This window comes from Haliotis rubra, unplaced genomic scaffold (genome assembly GCF_003918875.1).
Source record: "Haliotis rubra isolate DU_JTF1 unplaced genomic scaffold, ASM391887v1 Scf1027, whole genome shotgun sequence".
Lineage (NCBI taxonomy): Eukaryota > Metazoa > Mollusca > Gastropoda > Lepetellida > Haliotidae > Haliotis > Haliotis rubra.
In genome coordinates, this window is record NW_025764923.1 from 286,374 (window position 1) to 301,775 (window position 15,402).

General features: G+C 43.4%; 1 long non-coding RNA gene across 1 annotated transcript; it reads left to right on the forward strand.

The window, feature by feature from the left end:
* Positions 1–480: 480 nt before the first annotated feature.
* Positions 481–14,870, forward strand: LOC124271507. The gene is made up of 2 exons (XR_006897060.1): positions 481–670; positions 14,577–14,870. It is a non-coding gene; the product is annotated as an uncharacterized LOC124271507 (long non-coding RNA).
* The last annotated feature ends 532 nt before the right edge of the window (positions 14,871–15,402 follow it).

Here is a 15,402-nt window from a genome sequence, read left to right on the forward strand (position 1 = left end):
ACAAGTGTCACATGTCACATATAACAACTTCGGTCAAAGTTGTTGTGAAATATACAGTCAAACACTGGGGCCAGTGGGTTGTAGACTTCTATCAGACCTTCTATCAGACCTTTTTCGAATCTGCCAGATTTGTCAGAGGGTCAGACGCTATTCGTGAACACTGCTCTTGTCTCATCACTGTCGTCATATGATTTGATTTCTGACCCAGCAGCTAATGATATTGAAATAAAAAGTTGAACACGGGTCTTGTGTTCATTGTCATTGAATTAAGAAGAGTGCACCTGGAAACATTTTCCTTGTGTTTTGACCTTTTCAATGTTTAATAAAGTATGGCAACTGACCATACTGGTCCAGCTCAAATTGACCACAGTATGGACCCAAATGGTTATGAAAATTGATAAAAATATCAAATCATTAACCCACAAAATGTATACGGTTGAATTGCTGGCTTTGAAAATTTGTTGATGAGCTACACAAGAATCAAAATGGACAAGAAATGTGACAAAATCTAACGTGTACCCACACAGGTTGTAGTGATTGTTGCATATGGGCCACAGTGATTTGCTCTTTGTTACCTGTCAGCTTACCTGCTCAGGTAGAGTCACCTGACTTGACTGTCACTATCCCCTGTTTACCTGACACAGACAGGGGGCGGCCGGCGAGTGTTGTGGTAGGAGTGTTTTACAAGTTCTGTTGGGTTGAGTGTTGACAAATTGTATCATATCAGTGTATTAACTTTTTGATGTATTTTAATCTCATGAAGAAGATATGATAACGCATAGAAACATAATGCTAGTTTGCAAATTTGATCAAAGTCAGTAGTGTAGCTCTACAGTGGTTGGGCTATTGTGAACTTAAAGGTCCATGTCCGACATCTCCAGACACCTCCAGACACCTCAGACCAACTTGACAGGAGACTTATATGTAGTATACACAGATGGCATGCACCCTATAATGCCACTGTGAAAACATTTTGTTCCGTGGAAATGTTGAGATACCCCTGTTAACCTGTATTTTGGCCAGGCATTAGGGCTGTTCACAGTGCTGCACTAGTGGCCAGACCTGTCTGTTGAGCCTGTTTGTGGCAATCTGAGTTATATCAGATATCATCTTTTTGTTTTCAAAAATCAGTATTTTTCATAAGCTTTCAAAACTGGTTTTCATAAAGTTTGGCATATTGACACCTACTTTGAATTCCACTGGATAAAAGGTTCCTATTGGAGGTTGCTAATGTCCCTTATATCTGACAGTGGGCTTGTGTAGTGTGTTACTCACTGGTAACTGTATCTTGACATGTACCTGGGGATGCCGGCATAATGCCCGGACACATCCGGATATCTGGGGTCCAGGCACCCGGGGTCTCACTGTATTTACATTAAGTCTGTTACTTTTTGTATTACTTACAACTCAACATGAACTGAAAAATTACCCTGAAACAATTTCATTCAGTTTGTCATCATCATCACCATCACCATTGCATGGTTGGACTGTGTATAAGCCCCTGTGTGTAGGCCCCTTAACATATATGCTATCGTTCTGAAAATCTCAAAACTGGGTGGCATATTCATGGATTTTATTTTCATTTTTATACAATTTATAGTATCACAGTATGCCATTTTGTCATTGAATAACGAAGGAGAACATTTGTTGTGAATGAAAGTATGTGTAGATTTTAATTTATACCATGAAGATAATCATAAAACTTCATGTATGTTCTTTACCCAATATACCGGTTCTCAGAAAATATATTGCAATGCGTATTGTTTGAAAAGTGTATTGCGATACTGGTATACCGGTAATACCGTGCCGTGCCATCCTATTTCATCGCATCCAGTTATAGCCAAACCAAGACTATCAGCACTGTATATACAAGGATGCATGGGTCTCCAGAAGACATACTTTGATCAAGTGTGAGGTTTCGTTCTGTATCACTGGAGTACACAGTTTTGTTCATTGAATGAGTTCCTGTGGAGCACTAAGGTCTTTTCTTTCATCACTTCCTTCACCATTTAATTATCGATAATGTAATACCAGGAGAAAAGTAAAAACTGATTGTTGACTCGCTACTTTAACATGCTACTGACCACGATTTGGCTACATGAATACACAATGCCATATAGAAAGTGGTACATGCCTGAGTGGTAAGACAGCTGACTTTGTGTGCTGGGTGCCGTTCCACTAACCGATCTTAGCCCTTTGCCAATCGTAAGCCCCTAAAATCCCAATCTTAGCGTGACGTTACAATCGGCATACTGTTCCACTAACCAATCTTACCTAAGTCAATCGTTAAGTTAAGATTCAAAGTCTAAGTTGCTCATGACCAACTTAGGATAGCTAAAATCAATCGTAGAAAAACCAAAATGGTGGCTTTCCTATTCTATGTGAAAAATGAAAGCGAGCATTTCACCGTGAGCGTCCCCTAAAATCCCCCATGGAATGAATTTGTATATTTCTGTGATGTAAACAAATCACTGAAGCCTTACAAATGTCAGGCCAGTCTGACCACTGTCGTCATGGGAACACAACCAAGGGAGTCAGTGTAACACATTTGTACAACAATATTGCAACATCAGGTGGGGTAGCCGTCATGGTTCATGCGAAGAAGGTTCGAATCCCCACATGGGACAGCCATCTCTGAAGTGAACAATGTTCTGAAACAGTCAAAGATACAAAGTGAACATTCTGAAACAAAAGATTTGTTTGATTTCATGTGGGCTTATTTGGTGGGGGATTCTAAAGGCAGGCCGCCTGTTATTCAAGACCACTGACAGATTCTAGATACATTATAGAGGAAGCCTCGTCATTGCCTTGTTTATTCTGATTGACAAGGTTCAGGTACATAATAAAGCTTTGACACAATTGACATTTTTTAAGTCCAGACTTAAAACCTGTTCTCAGTATATTACTTATAATCTCGGCTGTAAATACTCTCGTGTAAATTATCTGTACATAGTGCTTTGAGGCATGCCCCAGGATGTGGAATAGGCACTATAAATATGCATTTATTATTATTATATTATGCCTGATACCCAGCTTTCACACACACTTGCACCTGAAACCAAGGTGCTCACTACCCTAATATTTTGCTCTAGGTTTTTTCTCCATGTTTACACTTGGTTGGAAAAATACCCATGAAGGCCCGGATTAGAATATTGAACTTCAATAACCCATGCTTGTCGTAAGAGGCCACTAACGGGATCAGGTGGTCAGGCTCGCTGACTTGGTTGACACATGTCATCGGTTCCCAACTGCGCAGATCGATCCTCATGCTGTTGCTCACTGGATTGTCTGGTCCAGAATCGATTATTAATAGCTAAGATACATAGCGTTCACTAACATGAACGGGGGATGGATCTAACCATCCCATATCCCCATGTACAGTCTGAGCTGGGGATCTAACCATCCCATATCCCCATGTACAGTCTGAGCTGGGGATCTAACCATCCCATATCCCCATGTACAGTCTGAACTGGGGATCTATCCATCCCATATCCCCATGTACAGTCTGAGCTGGAGATCTAACCATCCCATATCCCCATGTACAGCCTGAGCTGGGGATCTAACCATCCAATATCCCCATGTACAGTCTGAGCTGGGGATCTAACCATCCAATATCCCCATGTACAGTCTGAGCTGGGGATCTAACCATCCCATATCCCCATGTACAGTCTGAGCTGGGGATCTAACCATCCCATATCCCCATGTACAGTCTGAGCTGGGGATCTAACCATCCCATATCCCCATGTACAGTCTGAGCTGGGGATCTAACCATCCCATATCCCCATGTACAGTCTGGGCTGGGGATCTAACCATCCCATATCCCCATGTACAGTCTGGGCTGGGGATCTAACCATCCCATATCCCCATGTACAGTCTGGGCTGGGGATCTAACCATCCCATATCCCCATGTACCAGTCTGGGCTGGGGATCTAACCATCCCATATCCCCATGTACAGTCTGAACTGGGGATCTAACCATCCCATATCCCCATGTACAGTCTGAGCTGGGGATCTAACCATCCCATATCCCCATGTACAGTCTGAGCTGGGGATCTAACCATCTCATATCCCCATGTACAGTCTGAGCTGGGGATCTAACCATCCCATATCCCCATGTACAGTCTTAGCTGGGGATCTAACCATCCCGTATCCCCATGTACAGTCTGAGCTGGGGATCTAACCATCCCATATCCCCATGTACAGTCTGAGCTGGGGATCTAACCATCCCATATCCCCATGTACAGTTCTGGGCTGGGGATCTAACCATCCCATATCCCCATGTACAGTCTGAGCTGGGGATCTAACCATCCAATATCCCCATGTACAGTCTGAGCTGGGGATCTAACCATCCAATATCCCCATGTACAGTCTGGAGCTGGGGATCTAACCATCCCATATCCCATGTACAGTCTGAACTGGGGATCTAACCATCCCATATCCCCATGTACAGTCTGAGGCTGGGGGATCTAACCATCCAGTATCCCCATGTACAGTCTGAGATGTGGGATCTAACCATCCCATATCCCCATGTACAGTCTGAACTGGGGATCTAACCATCCCATATCCCCATGTACAGTCTGAGCTGGGGATCTAACCATCCATATCCCCATGTACAGTCTGAGCTGGGGATCTAACCATCCCATATCCCCATGTACAGTCTGGGCTGGGGATCTAACCATCCCATATCCCCATGTACAGTCTGAGCTGGGGATCTACAGTCTGGGCTGGGGATCTAACCATCCATATCCCCATGTACAGTCTGAGCTGGGGATCTAACCATCTCATATCCCCATGTACAGTCTGAGCTGGGGATCTAACCATCCATATCCCCATGTACAGTCTGAGCTGGGGATCTAACCATCCCATATCCCCATGTACAGTCTGAGCTGGGGATCTAACCATCCCATATCCCCATGTACAGTCTGAGCTGGGGATCTAACCATCCCATATCCCCATGTACAGTCTGGAGCTGGGGATCTAACCATCCCATATCCCCATGTACAGTCTGAGCTGGGGATCTAACCATCCCATATCCCCATGTACAGTCTGAGCTGGGGATCTAACCATCCCATATCCCCATGTACAGTCTGAGCTGGGGATCTAACCATCCCATATCCCCATGTACAGTCTGAACTGGGGATCTAACCATCCCATATCCCCATGTACAGTCTGAGCTGGGGATCTAACCATCCCCCATATCCCCATGTACAGTCTGAGGCTGGGGATCTAACCATCCATATCCCCATGTACAGTCTGAGCTGGGGATCTAACCATCCCATATCCCCATGTACAGTCTGAGCTGGGGATCTAACCATCCCATATCCCCATGTACAGTCTGAGCTGGGGATCTAACCATCCCATATCCCCATGTACAGTCTGAGCTGGGGATCTAACCATCCCATATCCCCATGTACAGTCTGAGCTGGGGATCTAACCATCCCATATCCCCATGTACAGTCTGAGCTGGGGATCTAACCATCCCATATCCCCATGTACAGTCTGAGCTGGGGATCTAACCATCCCATATCCCCATGTACAGTCTGAGCTGGGGATCTAACCATCCCATATCCCCATGTACAGTCTGAGCTGGGGATCTAACCATCCCATATCCCCATGTACAGTCTGAGGCTGGGGATCTAACCATCCCATATCCCCATGTACAGTCTGAGCTGGGGATCTAACCATCCCATATCCCCATGTACAGTCTGAGCTGGGGATCTAACCATCCCATATCCCCATGTACAGTCTGAGCTGGGGATCTAATCATCCCATATCCCCATGTACAGTCTGAGCTGGGGATCTAACCATCCCATATCCCCATGTACAGTCTGAGCTGGGGATCTAACCATCCCATATCCCCATGTACAGTCTGAGCTGGGGATCTAACCATCCCATATCCCCATGTACAGTCTGAGCTGGGGATCTAACCATCCCATATCCCCATGTACAGTCTGAGCTGGGGATCTAACCATCCCATATCCCCATGTACAGTCTGAGCTGGGGATCTAACCATCCCATATCCCCAGGTACAGTCTGAGCTGGGGATCTAACCATCCATATCCCCATGTACAGTCTAGGCTGGGGATCTAACCATCCCATATCCCCATGTACAGTCTGAGCTGGGGATCTAACCATCCCATATCCCCATGTACAGTCTGAGCTGGGGATCTAACCATCCCATATCCCCATGTACAGTCTGAGCTGGGGATCTAACCATCCCATATCCCCATGTACAGTCTGAGCTGGGGGATCTAACCATCCCATATCCCCATGTACAGTCTGAGCTGGGGATCTAACCATCCCATATCCCCATGTACAGTCTGAGGCTGGGGATCTAACCATCTCATATCCCCATGTACAGTCTGAACTGGGATCTAACCATCCCATATCCCCATGTACAGTCTGAGGCTGGGGATCTAATCCATCCCATATCCCCATGTACAGTCTGAACTGGGGATCTAACCATCCCATATCCCCATGTACAGTCTGAGCTGGGGATCTAACCATCCCATATCCCCATGTACAGTCTGAGCTGGGGATCTAACCATCCCATATCCCCATGTACAGTCTGAGCTGGGGATCTAACCATCCATATCCCCATGTACAGTCTGAGCTGGGGATCTAACCATCCCATATCCCCATGTACAGTCTGAGCTGGGGATCTAACCATCCAGTATCCCCATGTACAGTCTGAGCTGGGGATCTAACCATCCCGTATCCCCATGTACAGTCTGAGGCTGGGGATCTAACCATCCCATATCCCCATGTACAGTCTGAACTGGGATCTAACCATCCATATCCCCATGTACAGTCTGAGCTGGGGATCTAACCATCCCATATCCCCCCATGAACTGGGGATCTAACCATCCATATCCCCAGTACTGAGGCTGGGGATCTATCCATCCATATCCCCATGTACAGTCTGAGGCTGGGGATCTAACCATCCATAACCATCTAACCATCCATATCCCCATGTACAGTCTGAGCTGGGGATCTAACCATCCCATATCCCCATGTACAGTCTGAGCTGGGGATCTAACCATCCCATATCCCCATGTACAGTCTGAGCTGGGGATCTAACCATCCCATATCCCCATGTACAGTCTGAGCTGGGGATCTAACCATCCCATATCCCCATGTACAGTCTGAGCTGGGGATCTAACCATCCCATATCCCCATGTACAGTCTGAGCTGGGGATCTATCCATCCCATATCCCCATGTACAGTCTGAGCTGGGGATCTAACCATCCCATATCCCCATGTACAGTCTGAACTGGGGATCTAACCATCCATATCCCCATGTACAGTCTGAGCTGGGGATCTAACCATCCCATATCCCCATGTACAGTCTGAGCTGGGGATCTAATCATCCCATATCCCCATGTACAGTCTGAGCTGGGGATCTAACCATCCCATATCCCCAGGTACAGTCTGAGCTGGGGATCTAATCCATCCCATATCCCCATGTACAGTCTGAGCTGGGGATCTAACCATCCCATATTCCCATGTACAGTCTGAGCTGGGGATCTAACCATCCCATATCCCCAGGTACAGTCTGAGCTGGGGATCTAACCATTCCATATCCCCATGTACAGTCTGAGCTGGGGATCTAACCATCCCATATCCCCAGGTACAGTCTGATGGAGTCTGGGATCTAACCATCCCATATCCCCATGTACAGTCTGAGCTGGGGATCTAACCATCCCATATCCCCATGTACAGTCTGAGCTGGGGATATAACCATCCCATATCCCCATGTACAGTCTGAGCTGGGGATCTAACCATCCCATATCCCCATGTACAGTCTGAGCTGGGGATCTAACCATCCCATATCCCCATGTACAGTCTGAGCTGGGGATCTAACCATCCCATATCCCCATGTACAGTCTGAGCTGGGGATCTAACCATCCCATATCCCCATGTACAGTCTGAGCTGGGGATCTAACCATCTCATATCCCCAGGTACAATCTGAACTGGGGATCTAACCATCCCATATCCCCATGTACAGTCTGAGCTGCGGATCTAACCATCCCATATCCCCATGTACAGCTAAATTGCAGGTATAGACAGCATAGATATCCAACAGTCATGTGACCAGTTAGGGGTAATTATAAGTTAAAGATCACATCACTAGGATGGTGTCCGACCGGTGTGAGAATGGACGACGATGATATCTTGTGATGTTCTGTCAGCACACAAACAAAAGTCCTTGGTGAAGCCCATTTCTTTTGTCCCTGCTGTGATATTGCTGGAATATTACTAACGGCAACGTAAAACATAACTCACTCACTCACTCACTACCTGATGAAGGTGCAACCAAGTGAATCATCAGGTTGCACCATGTATTGTTGGCTGCACCGTGTTATCAGCTATGGAGAGCGAGGGATGATTGTGGCCCACTTCACTGAACTGCTCACAATGCTCCATGTCTGGAGGAATGTCTGGAGGAATGTCTGGACAGGTGCTTGCATTGTAACTGATATTTTCGTTCATAAATTTATTTTATTTTCTGCTTGAAGTCAGCAACTGAACTTGTCCATTCTGTTACAAAATGCGTAAACCGTGACCACTGACCTGCAATAAGTTGTCACAAGATTGTCTTGAGCATGTCAGCAGGTTTGTTTATCATTTCTTACTTCCCATAATTGATTTGATTGGTTCTCCTGAACCCGTAAAGGTCCGGGTTAGAATTGGTCTTCATGTGAGCAGCCAATGCTTGTCATAGGAGGCAATTAACAGGATTTGGTGATCAGACTTGCTGACTTGGGTGACGTATGTCATCGGATCAACTTTGCATATGTTGATACTCATGCTGTTCATCACTGGATTGTTTGGTCCAGTATAGTTTATTTACAGACACCGCCATATAGCTGGAATATTCCGGAGTGTGGCGTTGAACGACAAACAAACAAACACAAACCAGCTAACCAATGAATTCCTCTGATACACACCATAGGAAAAGAGATTATATTTAATATAGGATATCTATACCAACAAAAGTGCTGCCATGCACTGGTGGTGGAAAATGTTACCTACACCCTGACGTTAACACACGACAAATATTTTACCTGCACTAATGCAGCATCGATCCTGGCTCTCTAACAACAGCTGAGTAGTATTACAACGATCGATATCATCTAGTAGGAGAAATCTTATCTTGTGGGCCTGAGTCATTTGTGTATGCAATGTAATTAGTAGCGTGAGTCCAGGTGTTGCCATTGCTTTGTGGAACAGGGCCCAGGACCTAGATTTTCGAAGCTCTCTTAGCGCTAAGATAGTCGTAAGTTCCATACCTTAACATTAACTTAGGACTATCTTAGCACTAAGAGAGCTTTGAAAATCTAGGCCCAGGTCAGTAATGAATTAAACTGGCAAGGGACATCAGAATGCACCAGTCAGTAAACACTGTAAAAATACTTTTTCAAGGAACGTAATACTTGGCGATAATTTAATGTATGGTTGCATACAAAGAGCTGTTTTAGACTTCCTCGTTAAAACGGGTAAGTACGACGTAATTTAACTGAACAAAAATATAACAGTTTGTTAAATGTTGGGCGCATATAGGCCTTTTAAGTCCCAAAGTCGCCCTAAAACCTTATCTACCTACCTACCTACCTAAACACTGTAAACAAGCTATTGGATGAGGCCCTACAGTTGCAAACCTTTTTTTGCTACTAAATTATGAGCTTGATTTTGTCATATCATCCATTATTAAGTTATGAACTTATATATTTTAATGGGGTTTTTTATCTTTTATTTCCCAGATGTTCGAGTACATAATGTCATACATGTTCATGAAGTTGCGTATTTACAAAGGGAAACAACTCCCAACTTAGAGTATTGACTGTACTGAGTTGTCAAAAAGGTCACAGTCCTTATGGGACATTGACTGACTGAGTTTAGTTTTACGCCGCTTTTAGTAATATTCCAGCAATATCACGGCGGGGGACACCAGAAATGGGCTTCACCAAGGAGTTTTGTTTGTGTGCTGACAGAACATCACAAGATATCATCGTCATCCATTCTCACACAGGTCGGACACCATCCTAGTGATGTGATCTTTAACTTGCCCCTAACTGGTCACATGACTGTTGGCTATCTATGCTGTCTATACCTGTAATTTAGCTGTACATGGGGATATGGGATGGTTAGATCCCCAGCTCAGACTGTACCTGGGGATATGGGATGGGTATTCTGTGTGACGAGCCAACGCTTTAACCACTAGGCTACCCCACCGCCCCCTTAATGGGACACATTTTGATGTCATCATCTGAACATGTTTTTTTGTCAATTATGTTTCTCCCAAATAGCTTGATGGATTCAGCTGTAATATGGGTTTTTTTTCACGAAAGTACACAATTTGTTCATAGCATCTAAATTGGAAGTTTGATATGCTTGACAAAAATTGACAAAATATTCTTCTGACCAAACTTTAAAGGGCCTGAGTTTGTCAACATTGCATCACGAGTATGACACTCTCATGTAGCACGATGCTTCTTGCATCTGGAAGTAATCACAAAGATATTGCATCACGAGTATGACACACTCCATGTAGCACGATGCTTCTTGCATCTGGAAGTAATCACAAAGATATTGCATCACGAGTATGACACACTCAATGTAGCACGATGCTTCTTGCATCTGGAAGTAATCACAAAGATATTGGTCTGATTTTTAAAAGCATAAATACATGAAAGGTGGTGCAAAGTTGGACACTGCCATTGTGTTTAGGTCTTGTAAAGGAAATTAAATCCATGTATTATTAATTGTGTGCATATGCAGGGCCAGAAATACTGCAAGGTGATTATTATGAAAAACTGTCATAAAAGTATATGGAATCATTATAGTAAATAGAATCACTATAAATTTCTAAAAACTTGCTGTTCCAAAAATACAGCTTACATCGAGTCTGTTATTTCTGTAACTCATTTGGAATGAGATTATGATCATGGTGTAGCAGATGGGGAATGTTAGAGTGAGAAAACTTAATATGGGTGAAACGGTACGCTCTTACCACGGTACGCTATGTATCATGTAGTGTACAGTCACAGCGAGGACTTTCTCTGACTGTTTGTGTCAGGTCCTGTAAGACCTCATTTCACCTGGACTCTCATCATCAGCCTTCTGTCTATAAATAGTTTGTTTAGTCACTGACTGTTAAAGGGAAAGTAAGACTCAAATACAGTACATGGTATGCTTTGTATGAGTTGGGAAGGGTTATGTTGCTATATACAGTACATGGTATGCTTTGTATGAGTTGGGAAGGGTTATGTTGCTTTATGGTTAACGTGTTTCCCAGTGCTGATGTGATATATACCTGTGATACTGTATTGGACAGGGCAAGTTGTGGAGGCGTGACACAGACTGCAGTTCTTTGTGTATATAGTCATATCTGTTACATTATTGATGGCATGAATGGAGCGTTATATTGAGGGAGACTGGAGTTGTGGCAGTATAGTGAGGGGGATTAGGTGCTTTGTTGATGGATTCTGAAGTCAATGTTCGATTTTCTTATGACTCATTGTCAGTTGTAGTGAGACGGCCTCCCAACAGACGCATGGCAATAGTAGCTGAGTAATCACTTGTAGTGAGACGGCCTCCCAGTAGATGCATGGCAATAGTAGCGGAGTAATCAGTTGTAGTGAGACAGGCCTCCCAACAGATGCATGGCAATCGTAGCTGAGTAATCAGTTGTAGCTAGACACACCTTCCACTAGATGCATGGCAATAGTAGCTGAGTAATCAGTTGTAGTGAGATGGCCTCCCAGTAGATGCATGGCAATAGTAGCTGAGTAATCAGTTGTAGTGAGATGGCCTCCCAGTAGATGCATGGCAATAGTAGCTGAGTAATCAGTTGTAGTGAGATGGCCTCCCAGTAGATGCATGGCAATAGTAGCTGAGTAATCAGTTGTAGTGAGATGGCCTCCCAGTAGATGCATGGCAATAGTAGCTGAGTAATCAGTTGTAGTGAGATGGCCTCCCAACAGATGCATGGCAATAGTAGCTGAGTAATCAGTTGTAGTGAGACGGCCTGCCAACAGATGCATGGCAATAGTAGCTGAGTAATCAGTTGTAGTGAGACAGGCCTCCCAGTAGATGCATGGCAATAGTAGCTGAGTAATCAGTTGTAGTGAGACGGCCTCCCAGTAGATGCATGGCAATAGTAGCTGAGTAATCAGTTGTAGTGAGATGGCCTCCCAGTAGATGCATGGCAATAGTAGCTGAGTAATCAGTTGTAGTGAGACGGCCTCCCAATAGATGTATGGCAATAGTAGCTGAGTAATCAGTTGTAGTGAGACAGGCCTCCCAACAGATGCATGGCAATAGTAGCTGAGTAATCAGTTGTAGTGAGACGGCCTCCCAATAGATGTATGGCAATAGTAGCTGAGTAACCAGTTGTAGTGAGACAGGCCTCCCAGTAGATGCATGGCAATAGTAGCGGAGTAATCAGTTGTAGTGAGACAGGCCTCCCAGTAGATGCATGGCAATAGTAGCTGAGTAATCAGTTGTAGTGAGATGGCCTCCCAACAGATGCATGGCAATAGTAGCTGAGTAATCAGTTGTAGTGAGACGGCCTCCCAACAGATGCATGGCAATAGTAGCTGAGTAATCAATTTCTGATGGAACTGTATTAGTTTTAAGTCGTTTACAATGTGAAAACAGGGGGGTTATATCATACGCTATTTTTCCAGAAAAGTGTTTGTAGTACTGTTTAAGAGGCATTCTAGAAGTTGATATAATAGGAATGACAAGACTTTATAGATGGTCAACTTCTTTTTAATGCAATAGCGACATTTTGGTATAGATACAGTTTTCAAGCATGAAAACTACTGCATAAGTATCTACAGTCAGGCCTCGTTAATACGAACACTTTGGTTTCTGTAAAAAAACGTTTGGATAGTGAAACGTTCGTACTGCTGAAACCACAGTATATGCACCGAGTTACTTCCCCTTGATATCAAAGAAATCAAAACAAAACATCAAAGACAATCACTGGATTTATTACACATTGTTTCACTCACACATTTTACTTACGAAAGTAGTATTTAATTATGGGCTGGCAGCTTCCCCCTGATAATTTTGTTTCTTAATTTGATGAAGAGATTTGAAGCGGTAAAGCCAACCGCGAGAATAACCAAAATCACTGATTCCTAATTTTGAGCCCAATTCCATGCCTTTCTCAGTTAACATTTGGTCATTCACTGAAGCATTTTTTGTGTTCATTTCTGTCATCCAAACATAAAGTGCTTCCTCTAATTTGGCATGTTTAGCATTTCGTTCTCTTGTGAGAGATAGAGAATCTTCCGAAATATTTAGCCACTTATCCTTACTTTTCCAAATGTCCGAAACAGTAGTTTTGCCGACAGAATGACCGAATTCTTCGCCAAAATGTTTACTTAAGAAATCGAAACTGGCTTTAGGATTTCTTTCTTTGTATAGGCAAATTTCCCTCTTTGAGAGACGCAGTAATTTCAGCTTTACTTTAGCAGGTTGGTTAGCCATAGTGAAAATGCATTGATTTGTGAAATGTTTACCCGTACATATTTATAGCAGAAGATTTTAACAACACACATTGACACTTCTCACTCAATATATTTGGAGTAAAAGTTGTTAAAGTGTTAACTGGACTGGTTAGGCTTTGTGATAAAGGGATCAAGGGATCAAAGGGATGAATCGCTAAGTCGCTAAACAAACCATGTGTCACTTTGGGCGGGCCAGTCGGCAGCGCGGTCAACTTCAATCGTTCGGATTAACGCAGCTGTTTACAACTTAATTAGTCCAATCCGTTCTGACTGACCAGCATTCGGAGGCGGAAGCTGAATCATCGGACTAACGAGGTGTCAATTGTATACAATATATAGGGAGATGGTTTGGTGCCCAGTGAGTATCGTTCGGAAGTCGGGGGATTCGGATTAACGAGGACCGGATTACCGCGGCCTGACTGTATACGGAAACGTTGCTATTGCACAATAAAGAAGTTGCTCATCCATAAAGACTTGTCATTCCTCCTTCTAGTGTGTTTGTTGATGTTTAAGTCATTCTTTCAATCACTGATGTAACTTGGGACACTGTGTGTGATTATAACGATAGAGAGAAGGCCCCAAATATCATATTGTGTCAGAAGATTTGAAGCCTTGTGTTGAGAAACATCCACACTGTGAACCTTGCCAAATAGCTGAATTATAATTGCTGTGTGCACTCACTCACTTCCACACTGTGAATCTTGTAACCTTAATGTAAACCAGCATTTCATTTACAGTATTACAGTACTTTACAGTACTATACAGTATCAAAGCTTATGTTGGTCAGAGAAACATCCACACTGTGAACCCTGCCATATAGCTCAAATATTGCTGAGTGCGGCGTAAAACTAAACTCACTCACTCACTCCACACTGTGAATCTGCACTGTGGTCACACACTGCAAACCTTTGTTTAAAAACACATTCATACTCTTATCTATGTATTTCCCAAAGCAATATATAAATGACTCTATAGTATGTTGAAATGTAGACCACCGTGTTATAAGGAAATGCCTGAATGATGTATGTAATACTTTGGACTTTGTGATTTCAGATGGAACATGACCAGGGTACAGAATAGGCCAGGATGACTGGTTCCTCCATGCCTCCTGATCACGGGGCCTTGACCTTGTCAGGTCACATCAGCAATCACAGGTGGAGTATGTCTGGATGCATGATACTGTATCCTTTGTGTATATTATGGGCAAATATTAAACATTGCACTTTCTGTGACATTCTGAAAGGTAAAGGAGCCTAATTCATTAGATTTATCAAGTTCGTACAATGCATTATCTATAGAATTCTTATTATCTGTAATATTCTTTTCTAAAAGTTACACATAATGACAGCTTGGCACCCTTGTTTTTATGCCTTGGACACCCAAAATGTACAACATTATCATATTTCTGCCATTGCATAGCCAAGTATCTGCCACCACACATGTTCTTGTCATGTGACAGTTGCCATGACTACCCAGTACAGGTTGTACTTGGCGCAGGGTAGACACAAGATTTATTGACATTATATCAGGAAGAAATCCTGTCAAAGGTTTCATCTAAACAAAAGAATATTCAAAAGGGTCAGTTTGAATTTGGAGGTGTTTGATAGCAACAGGTCATAAAGTTATAGTTGAAATATTTCCTGCTGGCACACTGACCTGGGACAGGAAATAGATACTCTGATACAACTCATTTGCTCCTTTATATCACAGGTTTACTGAGTAACATGAATTTGTGTCAATATTCATGGCAGTCCTCAACATCTTACCCCAGAATTGTAAAATACATTATGATATTGTACACTGTTTCAATCACTGGATTGTCTTGTAAAAATTTGATTACAGACGTTATGTCATCATATTGCTGGAATAGTGTGTGGCA